We start from the raw sequence: 23,226 nt of genomic DNA, 5'->3' as shown, positions 1-23,226 counted from the left end.
TGTACCCCAAACACTTTTCAAATCAACATTTTTGTCCCAATAATCAAATCCAAATGTATTCATTTTTTCAAAGAATGAATCTGAATATATCAATTTTGTGTTGGTTATCATGGTTTTCATCCCTGTCTTGTTTGACAATTTAAAATAAAATGTTTCAGCATTACTTATGTTAAAACCTGAAAAATATGAATATTTGTCATACACGGTTCTAGAGCTTCCTTTTGGAGGTGTCGCACAATGTTCCCATTGATTATAACTTAAAACATTTCTAGGTTGTGCAGATTTATGTAAAAAATGGTTACCATAATGGTTATAGCAATACATACTGTCATAATTTGTAGAACCTTGCAAATAATCATGTTTTGTAAATTTAGCAGACATTACTAAGTCAGACATCATGTTGTTAATACTTTCGAAGTCCCAATCATCAGCAAATGAGTTTGGTTTTGCAAAGTCACTCAAGGAGATCTTGATTTGGTGTGGATATTTCAGGATCTCGACCGGACCATAAATTTCATAGTCAGTGTTGTCCCAGGCTACCCCACCAGGTATAGGATTGGCTGTGAAGTTGGCTGAAGAAAGTTCTCTTTTCTCGACGTGTGAAGATGTGTGTGGTTTGAGGACCAAGTTGATGTTCTGACTTGCTGTGTCCATTTTAGCATATTTTCCCTCAATGAAGCGTCCCAAAGTAAATACCATGATGAGCCAAAGTATGAGGATAAATGCACCAAAACCCACCCAAAATTCAATCCATGGAGAAACCAGATATGTTTCTTTCAGTTGTTTCAAAAGTTCCTTCGCTTTGTCTTTAAAGGATTTTGATGATGGCTGTGTCTTTGATTCACTGAAGCCGTCAGAGGAATCATCGAAGTTGATGAAGTAACCGGATGCAGTTCTGTCAATTGTTCCAATTGGTTCAGGATTTCTGTTTTTTGCATTTTCACTTGGTACTTCAGTATAGATTGGTGTGTCTCTGCTAAATGTCTTTATTTGGGTTTTAAGAGGTCTGAGTTCTATTGCATTGTTGCATAGTCCTTCTTGTTCTTCTTTAGGCGTTTCAAATGTGATGAGCCTTTTTGTTAGGACCTCTGTGCTGGTAGCAAACCTTGGTGTTCTGCTACTTATTGGGAGTCCACTTGGCCTACTGTTTGTTATAGGCCACATGTTGTGGTTTTACCAGGTCGATGGATACAACTCGGTTCTCCTTTTTACCAGCAAGTGGCGGTAGTACAACTGATCTTGTCCCGTTGACAGACAAGACAGGAACTGCTTTTCTGTAGGAAGGCCCAAATTCCTTCTTTACCGCGATCTTTTCCCTGACTAGATCCCCGACTTTTGGAATCCAGACAGGTCTTGCTGGGACAGGTGGTGATTCTTCAGTGGTCGTTGGCTGTTGTTTCAACTGTATGTTGCTCAGGTCTTTTCTTGTTTTGTTTAAGTCCTGCAAAATAGCCAAACGGTCTTTGACATCAAAGGTTTTTTCTATTACCACTGAAGTCTGACTATCAAGGTCAGAGATCAACATCCTAGTTCCGAATAATAATTTGTACGGACTGAATCCCTTCAGAGAATTTCTTGGCAAGTTATTTAGACTACGTTGGACACTTATTAGATGTTTGACCCACCCAGCTCCCGAACCTAATACCTTTGCCGTTATAGATTGCTTTATGTCACGGTTTTTTCTTTCAACAATTCCGTTCCCCTCAGGGTGAAATGGACAAGAGTACCGCAATTGCACGCCCATGCTGACCATGGCCTCCTTATAAGCCCGAGAGCTAAAAGCAGGACCATTGTCCGAATGCAGCATGCCAATTGCGTATGTGCCGATAAAGACTCGCAAATCTTTTATAACAGTTCTGGCGTCAGCCGTTCGCTGGGGCCACATCCATATGAATCTCGTGCATGAGTCCACTGCGACCAAGATATATTTATAGTTACCATCCCTTTGTAAGGGACCGCAGTGGTCTAGATAAACACAGGCTAATGGTTTATCCGAGATTAGAAGGGGCGTCTGTGCTGGACGTCTCACCGTTGATACTTTCATTTTTTGACATATTTCACATGCTAGAACATAGTTCCTTGTTTGTCTTCTCATTTGTGGCCACCAGTATCTCTGTTTTAATAATGATACTGTGGCTGAGACGCCAGCATGAATAGAAGCAAGCCCTTTGTGTGCCGCTATTATTAGTCCTAACCTATGTTCCATGTTTGGAATTGCCCTATCCCCCACTCCAGGGATTCGAGCAAAAGGAACATTGTTTGCATCAGTTATGTATGAGTATTTTACTGGAAAGCCTTTAGGGAGTGGTTCTATCGAATCCTTTTCTGAAGCGCTGACAGCTTGTAATATTTCGCTGTCTATTTTTGTTTTTGACCGGGTGACGGCAGCTACGGAAGCCGTTTGCACAGCTGCCTTCGCGGCCTCATCAGCCAATGAATTCCCTGCAACGTGAACGCCATCACGTTGATGACTCAGTGTATGTATCACGTGAGTCTTTGGTAGTTCTTTTTGTAAAAGAGCTACTTGTTCCCAGAGCATTTTATGCTTGATTGTGCCACCTTTCGCATCCTTGAAACCGTTCTGAAGCCAGATCTGCAAGTATTCATTATAAGACTGAACGCAATAATACGAATCGCACACTATGAGTGTGGGGAATTCTCGATCGGTATTTTCAAGCGCCATCTTGAATGCTAGTAGTTCAGCTCGCTGAGCTGTACAATCTCCTAGGGATTGTGTTTTAGTGAGGGTTGGTTTAAATTTCCCTTCGTGCCAACGACCTTTAACAATCGCGCACGCAGCACTGTAAGCTTGTTTACCCCCTACTGCGGGTTGTGCTGATCCGTCTGTATATATTATACAGCCGTAGTGATCTAGAGGCAGAATTTCGGTTGGCGGAGGACATTCAAATTCATATTGGAGAAATTCTTGTGTTTTTAAATAAGGATCAAATTCGTACACCACGTCTGTTGCAGCAAGAGAGTTAGCCCATTGTATCCATCTCGGATGGAGTGCTTTAGCATTTGGAATGCTTGCCTTTGTTACCGCCTCTAAGGCTGGTATTGGTGTCACGATTACTATTCGTTTACCTTGTGCCAGGGCTCGTTCTTTTGCTATAGCTGTCTGTGTTGCTGTAAGAATTTTTTCCGTTGGGCTAAATTTCATTTCAGCCTTAGTGTACAAGTGTGATTTGAATGCAATTGGTACCTTTTCTCCCTCATTAGAGGTCAGGTATGTGAATCCGCATCTCCCTGGGATGACTCGGATCACAAGGTTGCGTGTGTTATCACGTGTTTCTAATTTTGTTTTAATTAGCATGTCTGTTTGTAAGGATCTCAAAATTTCTGTGTGTGTTTGAGTCCAATTGGATCTTTTAAAGTCTGGTTTAATTAGATCATAAAGGGGTTTGACCCTTTCTGCGTAATTTGCAATGTATGTTCTTCCGAAATTTAGGAAGCCTAGAATTGACTGTAGGTTTTTTATTGTTTTAGTGGCTTGGATTACGGCACATTTCTCTAGGAAATTGTCTGCCAGGCTTTTGCCTTCACTTGATAACTCATATCCTAAGAATAGGACTGTCAGATGGGCAATTCTGGACTTTTTGAAGTTGAATTTGTAACCCTCTGCAGCGAACCCAAGTATTATGGTGTTCACCCTTTTCAAGTGAGTCTCCAAGTCATCATCTGTTAAGTAAATGTCATCGACATAAGATAATGCTTCATCATCATATAGTTGTAGTAATTCTGTTACTCTCGCTGAGAATACCCCCGGGCTATTCTTGTACCCCTGGGCTAACCGACAGAATTGCTTTTGAGTGCCATTTACTGAGAATGCAGTTAAAGATCTGCTCTCTGGTGCTATGTTTTGACAAAAGAATCCATTGGAGATGTCCAAGGTTGTTTTGTATTTTTTGCGCACTATGTTATTCATTAGTGCAGCACTGTGTGAGTTTTGCACTGCAAAGGTTTTGCAACATGTGTTAAGGTGTCGGTAATCCAAAACTAGACGATATGAATTGTCTGGTTTGGAGACCGGAAACAAAGGATTGTTCATTTGTGAGGTGCAAGTTTCAATCACCCCCTGGTATTCTAGCTGATCTAGTATTTCATTTACCTGTTTTTTAGCTTCTTGCTTAATTGGGTACTGCCTTTGTGCAGTAGGTTGTGATTTTAACTGGATTTTGTGAGGAGGAGAATCTTCATCCCATCCTACATGATTTTTATATAAAGCAGGTGCTAAGGCCACTGCCCACTTTCTAGCAAGTGTGTATTTTTTATGAATCGGTATTTGATTCGAGAAGGCAGGCATAATTACTTCTTCGCCATGAGGGCACTCCCTGACAAACTCTGGTGGCCAGTCTTTTTCAGCTAGAAGGATGTCATAGCCTTTGGAGAGGTTATCCCAAAATAGTCCCCTAATTTTCCTAGTCTTATCTCCCTCTATACGTAATGTTATCTCGTATATCTTGTGGGGCTTGCTAACTCTGGTGTCTGCAGTTTCCACTTGAAGGTATTCATTCGTGTCCACTGTCTCCAGATGATTCATAAGGACTTTGCGAGCTATGCTCACCTCTGCTGCGCTGTCTAGCATTGTCTGAGCCCATTCTCCGTTTTTCAGTTGTGTCCTCAGTATTCTCGGCATTTTTAACTACCTTGATACTGGCTACCTTCTTTTTTGGAAATTGTAATTTCTTTTTTAGCTGAGCAGGTTCCTTGTCTTTGGACTTGGCGTGCTCTTCTGATCGTCCTCTTCTTTCCGATTTCTGCGAGGAATTCTGAAAAGATTGAGAGGGACGTGTATCAATGTCTTGATATCTATCAGGTTTTTTAATATTATCCCTATTTCTAAGGTTATATCTATTCCCCGAGGGGTCACTCTGCGGTGACCTCTGTCTTTGGTTTGGAGATTTCTCTCTTCGCCTAGGAGACCTTCCTCGGGACTGGAATTTCTTTTCTTTAGGATTGGATTGTTTGTTTCCATCCCAGTTCTTTTTTGGTGAATTATTATTAAAAAATATTTTTTCTGGACTTGTAGTCAGTTGTGGTTTTACTGGTATTCCACCTAGACTATCTCTGCCTAGTTCTTCATAGGATTTTTCTATGATTCTGGCAATTTCAGCTGGTTGGTCTGCTATATCTGTCTCTTTTAACCTCTGGCGGATCGCCACGTTTGCTGCTTCACCTTTTATGTTGGCTAATAATATAGCCGAGACCTGCTTGAAGTCTTTTAGTAATTTCATACCAAGAGTTAAAGCAGGTTCTGGACCGTATTCATCTTGAATTTGTTTTAGCACATCTGGTATTACCGAAATGGATGGAACACCGTGCGTTTTTGTGTAGATGGAAGCAAAGACTGTACCCCAAGTGTCACAGTCCTCAATGTGTGGTGCGATTCCCATTGGGAGACATATAGTCAGAATCCTGTGTTTTTCTAATGGGGTGGTGTCAGGAAACACCGCCTCTATTTGGGTAATTTTCTGTACCAACCAGAATGGTATTTGTTCCCGTTTAGCTGGAACTTTACCTAGGCAGGATTGGATGTTCTGTGGTGTAATTTTATTTGTGTTCCCCTGGTGAGGGGTCAGCTGTGGAAGTTTAATCGCTGGCTGAATTGTTGAAGTCCGCATTACATACTGAACTAATTGTCTATGAATTTTTAGTAGTTGTTTTAGCTGTATTAACAGCTCTGCTGCAGGCATTCTTTCGATGTCTGGATGTGGTGTGTATCCGGCTAAGACCGGCCACGTTGCTCCTGGTCTACCTAAAGGACCGAGCCTTGTAATGTGATTATTATGTATTAGGGCGCCATCAAATAAGAGCAAATGCTCTTGGAATTTGAGTGGTACTTCCACCTCCTCGAAAGGAGTGTACTCATTAGGAGGTTCCTCTACTTTGTAATAGTGGAAGTACTTTGTTACAGCATTAGCTGCTGGAAAATGTATCCATGAATAGTATACCTCTGTCTGCCAATATTCGTGTGCCTCAATTACGAATATGACTGTGCCACCTCTAGGTGTCAGTCCATTTTCTATAAGTTTTAAGGTTATAGATCTCCTTTTAATGACCGGAATGAGTGTTATATTCGGGTCTGCTGCTTGCATGGTAGCATCAGCATCTGCGAGTTCAGTTGCTAATCTAACTGCCTCTCTTTCTTCATCACTGTCTCACATTTTACAGACAGGATGGTATTATGTTTGTTTGCAGATCAGGTTTCTTTATGGAACAAAGATTAGATGCACAATATTTTGGAACTGTTTATCCTTCAACGTTGACTTGACCAAGAACCATACATAGGAGTTCCCTCCTGCGAGGTTTTGGAGGATATAACCTTTCACCCACTCCAGACGTCTTTGGAGTTTTTGGGAAAAGGGGTCTGAGTGAGAGAGCACGACTGAGTTACTCTAAATGTCTTACGTTAGTTTTATCGCCCTTTCCAAACGCGTTGGGCGCCATGTAGTGTAGCTCCTATTTTCCCAATAGGCTCTGCGCATTGGAATAGTACCTACAGCAGTAAAGGCCTAGGCCAGACGTTAACTAGGTCTACTACTGTCGATACTAGACTTAATTTTTGGGTTTGCCAGCTAAGCTCAGAGTTCGCTAGAAACTTTCTCGAATGTTCAAGGAATTAACTCCCCTGATTAGACAAGAAGGGATTTAGTTTCTGACAACCATAGAACATGACAACTTTGCTCTCCCCTAATCAAGAGTCAATCTCGAGAGTCGTGTGAGCACAAGGCAATTATTTTACTCAGTCAGTACGTGCATTCTTAGTCTCATCAGATTGTAGAGAAAAGGAAGAGACGGGCGTGTTCAATAAAAAGGTGTTATTTATTGATCAGTCTCTTTTCTCGTACAAGAGAAATGGATCGATATTATTGCAATACTTATAGTTAAGTAAAGTGCATACATTAAAAGCAATAGTATAAAATAATACTGTAAAAACATTGATATGGTTTCTGAGCCATATGATGTTTAAAATGATTAAAATATATTTACATACACATATACATTTGACTAAACGTACTCAACTGGTGTTTCTAAATACGCCTACCCCGTGTACCTGACCTAAGTCTAATGCATGGGTGGGAATAGAAAGTTACAGTTTAAGTTAAGTTTGTTTTTGCCAAGTGAATAACTAAAGAATTCTCTGTGAGGGGTTATTCAGTTCTGTACCTGGAATTTAGGATGAATGAGGAATGGTATCTCTTTCTCTGCTCTCGATATTCCAGGCTGCCTGCGAGGGCTGCCCGAAAGCGCCGGTGCTGGGTCTCTCGGCTTGAGATAGCAGCGCGTCTCTCAGCGCGTCAGGAAGGCGGGGCTGCTGCCAGCGGGGTCTGCTTCTGCTCTCGGCTTCGGCAAGTATGGCTGCTCCGTCTTGTCACCACGCGTGTGCTTGCATAGGGCAAGATCGGCAATATTTATACCTTAAAGGTGCCGAGATTGACGTAAGGATGGACATAGATACGTCAATAAAGATGTCATACGACTTGCTCGTTAGCACATTCTTTACTTAAGTTCTCTGTGAAATCAAAACAATGGCCGCACGGATTATCCAGGTTGTCATAGGTTTGATTTGTTATGAGAACGTCGTATGCCTTATCAGGGGCTGGAGGAATGTCGCTTGTCTAATTAGATCTCAAGCGTTATGACCTAATCAGATAACACGTTCCTGTGCCGTAGTGTGACTGCGTCAGATAACGGTATCTGCATCATGGGGGCTTTTCTTGCCTCATGGGCTGACTGTTAGTTAACTTGATAGTTAGTTTAACCAGAATAGGGTCAGGAATAGGGGGACTGATTCAGAACCTATAGAAATACACGACAGTCTTTGGGAATATCTAGGGTCTGGCCTGGTCAATGTGAACCCCTGTGTTTTGTTCAGGAATCTGTCTTGACAGTTATTAGTATCTGTGGGCCAGATCAACCATTGTTTCCAATCAGGATTTGTTCTCTTTTGGTTTAATACATAGTTTACGTCTATCTCTTCATCTGCAGAGTTATTGCTGTTCATTGTTGGTTTTGGAATAGACGGTTTATTTAAGTCTTTGATTTTGGCTAATCCAAGACAGGTAGTTTGTTGAATACTTTCATTCAAGAATATAATTTGTTCTGGGATCATGCAGGCTCTAAACAATGATTCTATACCTTGTACTTGCCATTCTTTTGTACCCCAAACACTTTTACTTCAACATTTTTGTCCCAATAATCAAAACCAAATGTATTTATTTGTTCAAAAAATGAGTCCGAATATATCAATTTCGTGTTTGTAAGCATTGTTTTTGTTCCTGTCTTATTTGACAATTTGAAATAAAATGTTTCAGCATTACTTGTGTTGAACCTTGAAAAGTATGAATATTTGTCATAAAAGGTTCTTGAGCTTCCTTTTGGAGGGGTTGCACAATGTTCCCATTGATAATAATTTAAAACATTTCTAGGTTGTGCTGATTTATGTAAAAAATGGTTACCATAGTGGTTGTAGCAGTACATACTATCATAATTAGATGAACTCTGCAAATAATCATGTTTGGTAAATTTAGCAGACATCACTAGATCAGACATCATGTTATTAATACTTTCAAAGTCCCAATCATCAGCAAATGAGTTTGGTTTTTACAAAGTCACTCAACGAGATCTTGATTTGGTGTGGATATTTGAGGATCTCAACCGGACCATAAATTTCATAGTCAGTATTGTCCCATGCTACCCCACCCGGTATAGGATTGGCTGTGAAATTGACTGAAGAAAGTTCTCTTTTCTTGACGTGTGAAGACGTGTGTGGCTTGAGGATCAAGTTGATTTTCTGGCTTGCTGTGTCCATTTTAGCATATTTTTCCTCAATGAAGCGTCCCAAACATAGTATCATGATGAGCCAAAGTATCAGGATAAATACACCAAAGGACACCCAAAATTCAATCCACGGAGAAATCAGATAGGTTTCTTTCAGCTGTTTAAAAAGTTCCTTAGCTTTATCTTTAAAAGTTTTTGTTGATGGCTGTGTCTTTGATTCACTTAGATCTCCAGAAGAATCATCAAAGTTGATGAAGTAGCCGGATGCCGTTCTGTCTATTGTTCCAATTGCTTCAGGATTACTGTTTCTTGCAGCTTCAGCATATTCATTTGTTACTTCATTGTAGGTTGGTGTGTCTCTACTAAATGTTTTTATTTGGGTTTTCAGAGGTGTGAGTTCCATTGCATTGTTGCATAGTCCTTGTTGTTGTTCTGTAGGCGTTTCGAATGTGATTAGCCTTTTAGTTAGCACCTCTGTACTTGTAGCAAACCTTGGTGTTCTACTACTTATCGGGAGTCCACTTGGCCTACTGTTTGTTATCGGCCATATGATTGTGGTTTTACCAGGTCGATGGATACAACTCGGTTCTCCTTTTTACCAGCAAGTGGCGGTAATACAACTGATCTTGTCCCGTTGATGGACAAGACAGGAACTGCTTTTCTGTAAGAAGGCCCAAATTCCTTCTTTACCGCGATCTTTTCTCTGACTAGATCCCCGATTTTTGGAATCCAGACAGGTCTTGCTGGGACAGGTGGTGGTTCTTCAGTGGTTGTTGGCTGCTGTTTCAACTTTATGTTGCTCAGGTCTTTTCTTGTTTCGTTTAAGTCCTGTAAAATAGCCAAACGATCTTTGATATCAAAGCTTTTTTCTTTCACCACTGAAGTCTGACTGTCAAGATCTAAGACTAGCATCCTAGTCCCAAACAGTAATTCGTACGGACTGAATCCCTTCAGAGAATTTCTTGGCAAGTTGTTTAGACTACGTTGGACACTTATTAGATGTTTGACCCACCCAGCTCCCGAACCTAATACCTTTGCTGTTATAGATTGCTTTATGCCTTGGTTTTTTCTTTACACCATCCCGTATCCCTCAGGAAGGAAGTGAGAAGAATCCCGCTTCGCTATGCTCATTTGGCCGTGCTTTCCCACAAGCTTGAGGGCTAAAGTGAAAACATTGGTCAAACGTAGCATGCTCCTAGCGTATATGCCATTTAGACTCGCAAATCTTTGTATAACAGTCCCGACGTCAGCCGAGTGCTGGGGTCTACATTTATAAGTGGAAACTAGTCTTAATTTGTTAATGGGACGCATTATTTACACTTGTTTCACTGATTATTGTTTAACCCTTATTGAGTGAAACGCCATGGTATTACCCCGTTCCTCTCGCCGCTGCGATCTCTGTTGCAGCCCGGGCATTTTTTTACAAAAATGTGATGATGCAGGCTCATGCCTGGCCACCAGTACACTGATTGTAGTTCTTCCAGAGAATCATTTAGTTTGAGGTGTCTGAGACCCTCGCCCATATGTGCGTCTGCTATTAACAAAGTTCTCCTGTCCTTGTTTGGAATTACTCTATCCCCCACTCCAGGGATTCGAGCAAAAGGAACGGAGTTCGCATCGATTATGTATGTATATTTGAGTGGATAACTGATCGGTAACGCTGAGCAGTCGCCTTTTGATGACGTTTTCACCGCCAGCATTGTTTCACCGTCAATGTATTTTACTGCACGCTTTTTTCTAGCTACGGAAGCCGATTCAGTTGCTACCGCTGTGGCTTTCTCAGCCAATGAATTCCCTGCAACGTGAACGCCATCATGCTGATGACTCAGTGAGTGTATCACGTGAGTCTTTGGTAGTTCTTTTTTTAACAGAACTATTTGTTCCCAAAGCAGTTTTTGCTTTATTGTTGCACCTGTGTCATCTTTGTAACCGTTTTGAATCCATTTCTGTAAATCGCTGTTATATGATTTGACGCAGTAATACGAATCGGACACTATGAGTGTCGGGAATTCGCGATCTGCATTATCTAGCGCCATTTTCAATGCTATTATTTCAGTCTGTTGTTCTGAATTAGTTTCTACTGAGTGTGTTTTTGTTAATAGAGGTCTTAGTATACCTCCGCGCCACACTTCTTTTGTAATCTCACATGTGGGGTTGTATGCTGGTTCTCCCCAAACGGATGGTTGAGCATGTCCATCTGTATAGATTACACAAGCGTACTGTCGTAATGGCAGAATGTCGATTGGCAGAGGGAATATTCTTTCATATTCTAGATATTTTAGTTCCTCTAGTTCTGGATCAAAGTAGTATTTTACTTTGTCCATTGTAATGGAATTCACCCATTGTATCCATTCCGGATTCAATGCTGTTGTTGGTAAATTACACAGGGTTGTTAATGCCTCAAAGGCTGATTCCGCTGTTCTGACTGTGATGTGTCTACCGTCAGCTTTATCTTTTTCTCTAGCTACTGCGGTCTGAACTGCATGAACAATGTTTTCTTTAATGCTGAATTTCTTTTCAGCTTCTGTGTACAAGTGCGATTTGAATGCAATTGGTACCTTTTCTCCCTCGTTAGAGGTCAGGTATGTGAATCCGCATCTTCCTGGGATGACTCGAATCACAAGGTTGCGTGTGTTATCACGTGTTTCTAATTTTGTTTTAATTAACATATCTGTTTGTAAGGATCTCAGAATGTCTGTGTGTATTTGAGTCCAATTGTTTTTTTTAAAATCTGGTTTTATTAGATCATAAAGGGATTTGACCCTTTCTGCGTAATTTGCAATGTATGTTCTTCCGAAATTTAGGAAGCCTAGAATTGACTGTAGGTTTTTTAGTGTTCTAGGTGCTTGGAGTACGGCACATTTCTCTAGGAAATTGTCAGCCAGGCTTTTGCCTTCACTTGATAATTCATATCCTAAGAACAGGACTGTTAGATGGGCAATTCTAGATTTTTTAAAGTTGAATTTGTAACCCTCTGCTGCGAACCCAAGTATTATGGTGTTCACTCTCTTGAAGTGAGTATCCAAGTCATCATCTGTTAGGTATATGTCATCGACATAAGATAATGCTTCGTCATCATATGTTTGTAGTAACTCTGTTACCCTCGCTGAGAATACTCCTGGGCTGTTCTTGTACCCCTGGGGTAACCGACAGAATTCTTTTTGAGCGCCATTTATTGAGAACGCTGATAAGTATCTGCTCTCTGGTGCTATATTTTGACAAAAGAATCCATTAGAGATGTCTAAAGTTGTTTTGTATTTTTTGCGCACTATGTTATTCATTAGTGCAGCACTATGCGAGTTTTGTACTGCAAAAGTTTTGCAACATGAGTTAAGGTGTCTGTAATCCAAAACTAGACGATATGAATTGTCTGGTTTGGAGACAGGAAACAAAGGGTTGTTCATTTGTGAGGTGCAAGTTTCAATCACCCCCTGGTATTCTAGTTGATCTAGAATTTCTTTTACCTGTTTTTTAGCTTCTTGCTTGATTGGATACTGCCTTTGTGCAGTAGGTTGTGATTTTAACTGGATTTTGTGAGGAGGAGAATCCTCATCCCATCCTACATGATTTTTATATAAAGCAGGAGCTTGAGCTACTGCCCACTTTCTTGCAAGTGTATATTTTTTATGAATTGGAATATGATTTGAGAAGGCAGGCATAATTATTTCTTCGCCATGTGGGCACTCCCTGACGAACTCTGGTGGCCAATCTTTTTCAGCTAGAAGGATGTCATAGCCCTTGGAGAGATTATCCCAAAAAAGGCCCCTTATTTTCCTAGTCTTATCCCCTTCTATACGTAAAGTTATTTCATATATTTTGTGAGGTTTGCTAACTCTGGTGTCTGCAGTTTCCACCTGATTGTATTCATTCGTGTCCACTGTCTCCAGATGATTCATAAGGACTTTGCGTGCTATGCTCACTTCTGCTGCGCTGTCTAGCATTGTCTGAGCCCACTCTCCGTTTTTCAGCTGTGTCCTCAGTATTCTCGGCATTGTTGAATACTTTAATACTGGCTACCTTCTTTTTTGGAAACTGTAATTTTTTATTTGGATGAGCAGGTTCCTTGTCTTTGGACTTGACGTCCCCTTCCCTGGGTTCCGATCGTCCTCTTCTTTCCGATTTCTGCGAGGAAGTCTGAAAAGATTGAGAGGGACGTGTATCAAAATCTTGATATCTATCCGGTTTCTTTATGTTATCCCTATTTCTAAGGTTGTATTTTTTCACAGAGGACTCCCTTTGGGGAGACTTGGGTCCTTGGTCCGGAGATCTTTCTCTCCGCCGAGGAGACCTTCCTCTGGACTGGAATCTCTTTTCTTTTGGATTGGATTGTTTGTTTCCATCCCAGTTCTTCTTTTGACTGTTTAGATTATTTTTAATAAATATTTTTTCAGGACTTTCAATTAGTTGGGGCTTTACTGGTATTCCACCCAAACTATCTCTACCTAGTTCTTCATAGGATTTTTCTATAATTCTGGCAATTTCAGCTGGTTGGTCTGCTATATCTGTCTCTTTTAACCTCTGGCGGATCGCCACATTCGCTGCTTCTCCTTTTATGTTGGCTAGTAATATTGCCGAGACCTGCTTGAAGTCTTTTAGTAATTTCATACCAAGAGTTAAAGCGGGTTCTGGACCGTATTCGTCTTGAATTTGTTTTAGCACATCTGGTATTACCGACATGGATGGTACACCATGTGTTTTTGTGTAAATGGAAGCAAAGACTGTACCCCAAGTGTCACAGTCCTCCACGTGTGGTGCGATTCCCATTGGAAGACAGATAGTCAGAATCCTGTGTTTATCCACAGGGGTGGTGTCTGGAAACACCGCCTCTATTTGGGTGATTTTTTGTGCTAACCAGAATGGTATTTGTTCCCGTTTAGCTGGTACTTTACCTAGGCAGGACTGTATGTTCTGTGGTGTAATTTTATTTGTGTTCCCCTGATGTGGGGTCAGCTGTGGAATTTTAACTACAGGTTGGATGGTTGAAGTCCGCATTACATATTGGACTAGTTGTCTATATATTTTAATTAATTGTTTTAGTTGTACTAAAACATCTGCTGCAGACATCCTTTCGATGTCTGGATGTGGTGTGTATCCGGCTAGGACCGGCCACGTTGCTCCTGGTCTACCTAGTGGACCGAGCCTGGTGATGTGATTATTATGTTTTAGGGCGCCATTAAACAAGAGCAGGTGCTCTTGGAATTTGAGTGGTACTTCCACTTCCTCGAAAGGAGTGTAGGTATCCGGTGGTTCCTCTATTTTATAATAGAATACCTCTGTCTGCCGATATTCGTGTGCCTCAATTACGAATATGACTGTACCACCTCTTGGTGTCAGTCCATTGTCTATAAGTTTTAACGTTATAGATCTTCTTATGTTGACCGGGATGAGTTTTATATCCGGGTCTGCTCCTTGCATAGTATTATCAGCTTCTATTATTTCAGCTGCTAATCTAGCTCTCTCTCTTTCATCATCACTTTCTGGCATTTTACTGTCAGGAAGGTTATTCTGTTTGTTTGCAGATCAGCTTTCTTACGGAAACAAAGATTAGATGCACAATATTTTGGAACAGTGTATCCTTCAACGTTGATTGAACCAAGAACCATACATAGGAGTTCCCTCCTGCGAGGTTTGGCGGATTTTACCTCTCACCCACTCCAGACGTCTTTGGAGTATTATGGGAAAAAGGGGTCTGAGTGAAAAAGCACGACTGAGTTACTCTAAAGTCTTGCGTTAGTTTTATCGCCTATCCAAACACGTTGGGCGCCATGTAGTGTAGTTCCTATTATCCCAATAGGCTCTGCGCATTGGAATAATACCTCCAATAGTATAGACCTAGACCAGACGTTAACTAGGTCTTCTAATGTCGATATTAGACTTAAAGTTTTGGGTTTGCCAGCTAGCTCAGAGTTCACTAGAAACTTTCTCGAATAGACAAGGAGGAGTTGAACCTCCCTGGATAGACAAGAAGGGATTTAGTTTCTGACAACCATAGAACATGACAACTTTGCTCTCCCCTAATCAAGAGTGTATCTCTAGAGTCGTGTGAAAACAAGCCTAATACGTGGGCGGGGATAGAAAGTAGCAGTTTAAGTTAAGTTTGTTTTGCCAAGTGACTGACTCAAGAATTCTCTGCAAGGGGTTATTCAGCTCCGTACCTGAGGTCTAGGATGGTTGAGGGATAGTATCTCTCGTCTGAGGTCTCGATATTCCAAGCTGCCTGCGAGGGCTGCTCGGAAGCGCAGGAGCTGGATTTCTCGGCAGGAGAAAGCAGCGTCTCGTTCTCAGCGTGTCAGGAAGGCGGGGCAGCTAGTGGGCTTCGCTCTCTGCTGGGCTTCGGCAAGTCTCGCTGCTCCGATCTCGTCACCACCGCATGTGTTTGCTTAAGGCAATGTCGGTAATATTTATACCTGTAAGGTGCCGAGATTGACGTAAGGATGGACATAGATACGTCAATAAGGATGTCATACGAGCTGGTCGTTAGCACATTCTTTTACTGAAGTTCTCGGTGAAATCAAAACAATGGCCGCAGGGTTTTTCCCAGGTTGTCATAGGTTTGATTTGTTTTGAGGACTCCGTATGCCTTATCAGGGGCTGGAGGAATATTGCTTTGCCTAATTAGATGGCAAGCGTTATGACCTAATCAGATAACGCGCTCCTGTGCCGTGGTCTGGCGTAATCAGATAACGGTTTCTGCATCATGGGATGGCTGCTAGTTAACTCGTTAACCAGAATAGGGTCAGGAATAGGGGGATCGATACAGAACCTATAGGAATACATCACAAATTGAGCTTTGTTGTTCATTAAGATTGTGGGCAGAGCTTTGTTGGAGAATGTTACCACCGTCGATTCGTTTTTTTTGCCATGTTCTGGCTCCAAGAAGGTCACGGTTTCAATATCCGTTGATTGTATATTCTCTAATCCTGGAAGATGCGAGCATAACTTTAAGATGTTTCCTCTGTTTAAAATGTCCCATTTTCCTTGGGATGCATATTCTGGGTAAAACAATATTTTATTGTATTCTTGGGAGGGTTGATATGGCTCTCGAGAGTTTAGATTTGAGGTGATCGGATTTTGTTGTTTAAGGAGAACCACTAATTTCTCTGTGTGTAGGTTCTCGGTGATTAAGGGCATTAAATCATCTAGACTGTTTGAATTAGATGTTGGAGGGCCGTTGACATTGAGGGGGCAGAGACTTTGACCATGAAAACATAAACTTCTGAAAAAAGTGGGTAGGACTGGAGCTGCTTACTCTTGCAACCAGGAAAAAGAAGTGGACTTCAATGGTCAGATGGTCAGATGGCTGACCTCATATATGGCTAGAGAGAGACAAAAATCTGCAAAAGACCCTTTCTCAGAAGTATCCTGCTAATAAGTGGAAACTAGGCCTGGACAGGGCCCTGACTTTGGCCTCTGCCTGACACCCTGTGAGTTTCTAAGTACTTCCAGGAAGGGGAGGGGGAAGGGTGGGCTTACGTTGATTTAGTGACTTTGCGGGTTCACTGTGATAAGGATTGCGATTATTCCTTGTGGTGAGTTGTCATACAACCCAAATGATAATCCAATTTCTGATATAATTCCTTTCCGGTTATGTTCTATCGCTCAGATGAGTAAGAAAAGACCAGAGATTTACCTTCATGGGACGAGTGTGTAGGAGATGGTAAAGAGATACCTATGTGAGGTCTGTGAGGAGGGGAGTCCTGTGAAGGCAGAACTAGCATCCATGGCAGATTCACTAATGGCTGAAGACTGGCAATCATCAGAGCTGATATTGGAGGAAGACTGCTGCCTGGTCATGAATTGGAGATTTTCCGTGTGGGGGCAACAGTGTCCTTCTCCACAACAAGCTCATGCTGTCCCTATCCATTTCCTGCTCTTCTTCTTGAGCAGTGTTGGCCACTGAGATAGGTGCTTCAAGCAGGATTGGATTCTACCCTTGGATTGCCCGCCATTTGCTGGTTGAAGATTGTTCAGCATTATCGTCCGGCATATTTCCCCAACTACGTGCATTATGATGCACACAGTTGAAGTACATCAAATACCGTTCTGTAAGACAAGTTCTGCACAGCACCATAATTGATATTGTTCTGAAAAAATCTACAGTTGAAGTACATCAAACACCGTTGTGTAAGACAAGTTCTACACAGCACCTTACTTGATATTGTTCTGAAAAAATCTACTCAAGTTAGTACCATGTGAACTTAAAGAAATATGAAATATGACGGGTTGATACATGCATGGAATTATTATATTAATAATTTTATAAAACAATGGTTTGGAGTAGGCCTTATGTGGTCCTTAAAGGAGAACAAGGGGTATTAGCGAGTATTTAATAAGTCGCTAGGGAGCATTGGTAGTAGGAAAAATTGAATTTTTTTATTTTTACTCTTTTCTCATAGCAAGACACAAAATTATATATATATATATATACACAGTATTTCAGGTGCTCAGGTGAATAAGCAGACCATAAGAAATCTGGGAGTGCTGTTTGATCAGTCACTGACCTTTAAAGAACACGTCAACCAGGTTGCTGGTACCTGTTTCGGGGTTATTTCCTTGCTGAGAAGGGTGTTTCCTTTTCTCCCAGATCACCACAGAAAGACCTTGGTCCAGGCTCTGGTCGTCAGTAGACTGGACTACTGTAATGGCCTTCTTTTGTCAGCTAATGAAGGCCAATTTAACAAACTACAGGTGGTCCAGAATACGGCCGCGAGGTTAGTCATGAATGCTCCATATAGGACTCCCTCCCGGCCACTACTGATAGAACTTCACTGGCTGCCAGTGCGACTGCGGACCAAATTCAAAATCTTGTGTACAATTCACAAGTGCCTGATGGGGAAAGGACCGAAATATCTCACCTCAGCCTTCCTCCCTTATGTTCCTGGACGTTCACTACGATCAAGCAACCTCCAGCTCCTTAAGGTTCCAAAAATTAAAAAAACTCGGCAAGGAGGCAGGGCCTTAGCATACACAGGGCCTGTTCTTTGGAACACCCTGCCCCTCGCATTAAAACTTAGTACTGATCACCTGTCTTTCCGAAAAACCCTGAAAACGTACCTTTTTTCCAGCATCTAATTCACTCCCCTCCTACCACCCACTAAAAATGTTTATGGGCAGAGTAGCTGGTCTCCTTTGTATGGCAAAGCGCGGAGATACCCCTTCGGGGGTCTATTCAGGCGCTATAGAAGCATATAAATAATAAATAATAATAATAATAGTACGGTGCAGGACGTGACATAGGTGATCAAAGTGAACGAACTGTCACACACAACAAGGATAAACACACACAACAATTATATACAATGGTACAAGTGAAATTCCTTGGGTAGGTCGACGGCGTTTCGATCTATATTATTTTAGATCTTCATCAGGACAGTTGAGCCTCCTGAAACTACAGAAAATTCAATTATACTCTCATTCTTGTATGTACTTAACTGGTGTTCCTACATGTTTAGATCTGACATTGTTATGATGCTCCCGGAGAAAAATAAAAATTTAAAAAGCATGCACATGTTCAAATTACTATGCATGCATTTTTGGTGAGATGTAATAGTTAGGGGGCAGATGATCTAATCTCACCCAGGTGCGCTGCGTGTTTTTAGGCTTAGGTAATGCGCGCATGCATCTAGGGGGATTGACTGTTACAATTAAAAAATCATTATATACCTTGCCAGTGGGGGGGGCAAGGATGGTCATTCGCGTAATACTATCGGGCGGATGCCGCAGCTTTTCACGGAATCTGTGGGTAATTTAATAAGCATGAGTTGGCTCAATAGCTGTAACCATTTAATAGATATTAGCGAAGGCTAAGGAATAGCCATAAGTTGCTTACTTAACCAGAGCCTCACACAAGATTGGTTAGAATCCAGGCATTAAATGGGGATTCAGGTAGTGGCTGTTTACTTCAATGTGGGGAAAATACTTGAGCTTGTAAAAGAAGGAGAAATAGAGATTATTAGGGCTCTATGGGTATTAATAGTCAAACTCCAATTGAAAAAGAGGGGGGGGGTTATTTACTTACAGAAAATTAAGGTTAAAACATGATCAGTATCACTGCCAAGGCGCAGTCGTCGCTATGGTAGGGAAGGTTATCTGAAACTGAAGAGCATTCCTGGTCATTAAATGGTTTGGTTTAGTTAAAATAAGTGGAGGTAATGGCCACTATATCGGCGATGCACTTACACAATTATTGTGGGTTCAGACAGCGCATTCGTCGTTTTTGTAGAAGGAGCGACCTGAAACTAAAAAAACCGATACCGGTCAAAGCGCGGTGAGTACAATTCTACTAGCGTCAGCATGGCGAGGGGGGGATCGATTCACTTACTTATTTTTAGCAGGTCGGTGCGGCAAGCAGGGGGTCCGAGTTCCTCTTCCTAGAAGCTCACAACTGAGTCAGCGTCCCTGACTCCATTAAGAGCGTGCCGGGACAGTGCGCGCGCAGCCAGGGAAGCGTGTCTGGGTTGAGCATGCGCGGTAGCGCCTGCTCTGGGCATGCGCTTCTGATTAGTGTTTGTTGTTGAATGTGTGCGTGGAATGACTGATCGCGCAATTCAATGGGCAATCTAAATGGAATGCTATTCGAAACAACAATGATTTACACAAAAGAATTAATTAGGAGCAAACAGGAATTAAAAATTCACGATTGTCACATTATTGGGAACAATATTTGTTTTGTAGAGAAACCCTTGGCATTGGCAGGTAATTGTACATTAGTGGATGTACATTGTTTAAATGGGTTCACGTGACAGTGTTGCAAGGAAGTGTCCATTAAGTCCAACTCAGGTGCACATATTCCACTCGTCGAGGGAATTAAGTCCTTTCTCGATTGTTTTGCACAGGTAAATCCATTTGCACTCCAGGCGATTTAATATTGTTTGCTGATTGCCTCCTCTGGCATTGGGCCTCAGTTTATCAATCACCTGCCATTTCATTTCATTTTCCGAATGTCCTAGTTCAAGGTAGTGTTCCACCAGTGGGGCTGTTGTTACTTTGCATCGGATTCTGCTTCTGTGTTGGGATATTCTGGTCTTTATCTGTTGGGTAGTTTGTCCGATGTACAGTAGTTTGCATGGGCATTCAATACAATAAATCACATTCTTAGAATTGCAGTTTGTGAAAAATTTGAGATTGTGCCTAATACATCCATACTCGAATACTTTAGTGTTGGTGGTGAATTCGCATGCCATGCATTTATTACACTTAAAATGTCCTAGTACTGGCGGAAGACTCAACCTAGTTTCAATTGTGTTATTAGCTGTTGGGTTGGTGGCTGCTCTTACCAGATGGTCTTTTAGATTGCGACCACGTTTAAATGAAAACAGAGGGAGTCCGGTATTTAATTCTAAGGGATCTAGTACATTCCAATGTTTTTTAATCATTTTAGTGAGTTTGTTACTGGCCGTGTTAAAGGTGGTGACACATGTGATCTTAGATGAGATTTTCTTTGGCTGAGGCTCAAGTAAACATTCTCTGTGTGTGTACCAGGCCCTTTTCATAGCCCTTCTTACCAGTTTACGTGGATAGCCTCTCGTAGTTAATTTTTTACAGAGGATTTCTGCTTCAGTGAAGAAGTCTGCTTTGTATTTACAATTTCTCCTGATTCTCAGGAATTGTCCATAGGGCAATCCATCCCTCAGAGCCCTGGGGTGTGCACTATGGTATTGTAGGAGGGTATTGCGTTCCGTAGGTTTTCGGAACAGTGTGGTGTACAGTTGGTTTTCCTCGCATTTAATGGTTACATCAAGGTAGTCAATTTGGTGTCTATTGTATGAGTAGGTAAATTTAAGGTCAGTTTGGTTGGTATTCAGCCAAATACAGAAATCATTTAGTGACTCTTCTGTACCCCTCCAGATCATAAGGACATCGTCGATGTATCGATGCCAGGATTTTATTTGATTGCGGAATGGGTTTGTGTTGTCAAGGATAATGTTAGTTTCTAGGTCATCCACGAAAAGAATCGCAAAATTGGGAGCAAAAACAGCTCCCATGGAGGTACCCTTACACTGTCTATAAAATGTGTCTTTAAATAGAAAGTAGTTCTTGGTCAGAGCTATTTCCAGAAGCTTAATTATGAATTCCGTGGGGACTTGGTGTGGAGCCGGGCGGTTGTCTAGGTGTTTCTTAATTACGTTGATGCCTTTTTCTTGGGGAATATTGGTATAAAGTGACTCTATGTCTAGAGTCACTAGGATTTCATTGTCTGGGTCGAATGAGTGTGCCTCGATGAGATTGATCAGGTGTGTGGTATCTTTTACATACGTTACAGTGTCTTTGACCATGTCGCGAATGAAAAAATCAATATATTTACCCAGGGGTTCTACAATGGACCCGCAGCCTGAAAGTATTGGTCTCCCAGGGGGTTTTCAGTATCCTTGTGGACTTTAGGCAATGTGTAAAGCACAGGGGTACGTGGGTTCTTATTGTTTAGGAATAGGAATTCGTTCTTACTCAGAAAACCTAATTCAAATGCTTCTTGGGTGACATTAAGGATTGTTTCACTGATTTTTTTAATGGGATTGCCTCTTAGTTGTTCGTAGTGATCTTTGTTGTTGATCTGGCGTAAAATTTCATTGTCATAAGAGGTGCGGTCTTGAATGGCTATACCGCCACCCTTGTCACACGGTTTTATGACGATGTCTTGATTCTGTTTAAGGGAATTCAGACTGTTCCTTTCTTCCTTGCTGATGTTGTAGGGTGTAAATCTATAGCTCTCCTTTATTTTGTCCAGATCAATTATATATGTCAACACTCTGAGCTCAATAATATCAAAGCGTGCCCCTTAATTGGGGAACGTCCCCATGTTACTGCGCTGTCCCCTCCTGGGGTTCCAAAATTATTCTCAACAAAATTAATACATCTGTTTCATTCCAGAATTAGTAATTTATTTCCTTCTGTTCAAGAGTTATATTTCACTCAATTGAAAAATACATCACATAGGTCTTTTCTTGACGTTTTTTTGGCACTCCCTAACATTTTCACTGTACACTTGTATCATGCTTAGTCCTTTTTTACTTTCACAAGTTGAACTGCACATTCCAACATGGCCCCCATTTCTATCTTATAGACCTTTCACTATTGTTACTAACATACAAGCCGGATAGCGACGAGAGGAGACGCTGGTCCGTTTTCATCTCCAGTAAGTTTATTCATTTTTCATGGGATTTTTTTACACCACAATCAGTTTATTTTTGGTTAGACTTGTTATAGGTCAATCGGGCACGAAATAAACGAGGCGGCATGTCTGCACTTTTAAAATCGCACTCAAATGCGGCATCGCGGTTGAACTTTGCATTTGTAACTTGGATGGTACCTCGTTTTTTTTTTCGAACACCGTACCGGCGAATTAACCTTTATTGAAATCATGTCGTGCACAATCGTTTTTATCCGTTGAACGGCCTCACATTAAATCACTTACCACAACGTGAACACACCGCCGTTGGCCCTTTTATATCATTCCCTAATTATTTATATAAATTCACGTTTGGGAGATCTGTTTGTTTTCTTCCTCACAGCACCATCGGATAGCAACAATGATACACAACCCACTGGGTCATCAAGTAGATCACAGTTGTTCACATTTATCGTTTTTTTACATGCTTTGGTCCTCATGTATTTATAGCATTAATTTACTTACAGACTACAGTTCCCTGATGAAGGCTACTAGTCAGCCGAAATGCAATGGAGAGGAGACTGGAGATTGTTAATATGATACATATGGCGAAAATGAACAATTGAGTGAAATATAACTCTTGAACAGAATGAAATAAATTACTAATTCTGGAATGAAACAGATGTATTAATTTCATTGAGAATAGCACAGTGACCAGGGGACGTTCCCCAATTAAGGGGCACGCTTTGATATGATTTAACTGAAGTACACTATGGAGAGCACAGCCTGGAGCACGCTACAACTAACTGTGTTAAACAAGAGTGCGAGTGTTCAAGAGATTTGGACACTCTCAGCTCAACAGCAAGAGCAACATATGTTTCAATTTGGGATGACCCTGTGATGGCAGCTGCTGAATCAGTGTCCTTATAGTTGGTGTTGCCAATGTATCTCATGATCCAGCAGCCATAGGGAGAAGAATTATGTTCCATGATTACTGATAAACTATAAAAGTGATCTTGACCTCAATTGCTGATCATTAAGAGATAAACATGAAAAGACAACAACAATAGAACACCATAAACGTTTTATATAAATAAACAATATGAACAGATTTAGAGAAAGTTCTAATGATGAGATGTACAAGTTAAGATCAAAAGTCTCAAACGTACCTTACTGACAGATGGTAGCAGGCCTGTTTTCTGCTGCCAAGATGTACCCTGATGTCATTGGCATTGGAGCTGACAGGAGATAGAGGTGTATTCAGAGCAATAAGCCATTATAGGGCATACTTGAAGATGATATTTTGATTATTTAAATATAAAGTTGTGTAAAACATT

The sequence above is a fragment of the Lissotriton helveticus genome, chromosome 3_1 (assembly GCF_964261635.1).
Source record: "Lissotriton helveticus chromosome 3_1, aLisHel1.1, whole genome shotgun sequence".
Lineage (NCBI taxonomy): Eukaryota > Metazoa > Chordata > Amphibia > Caudata > Salamandridae > Lissotriton > Lissotriton helveticus.
Note: the sequence above shows the minus strand (reverse complement) of the source record.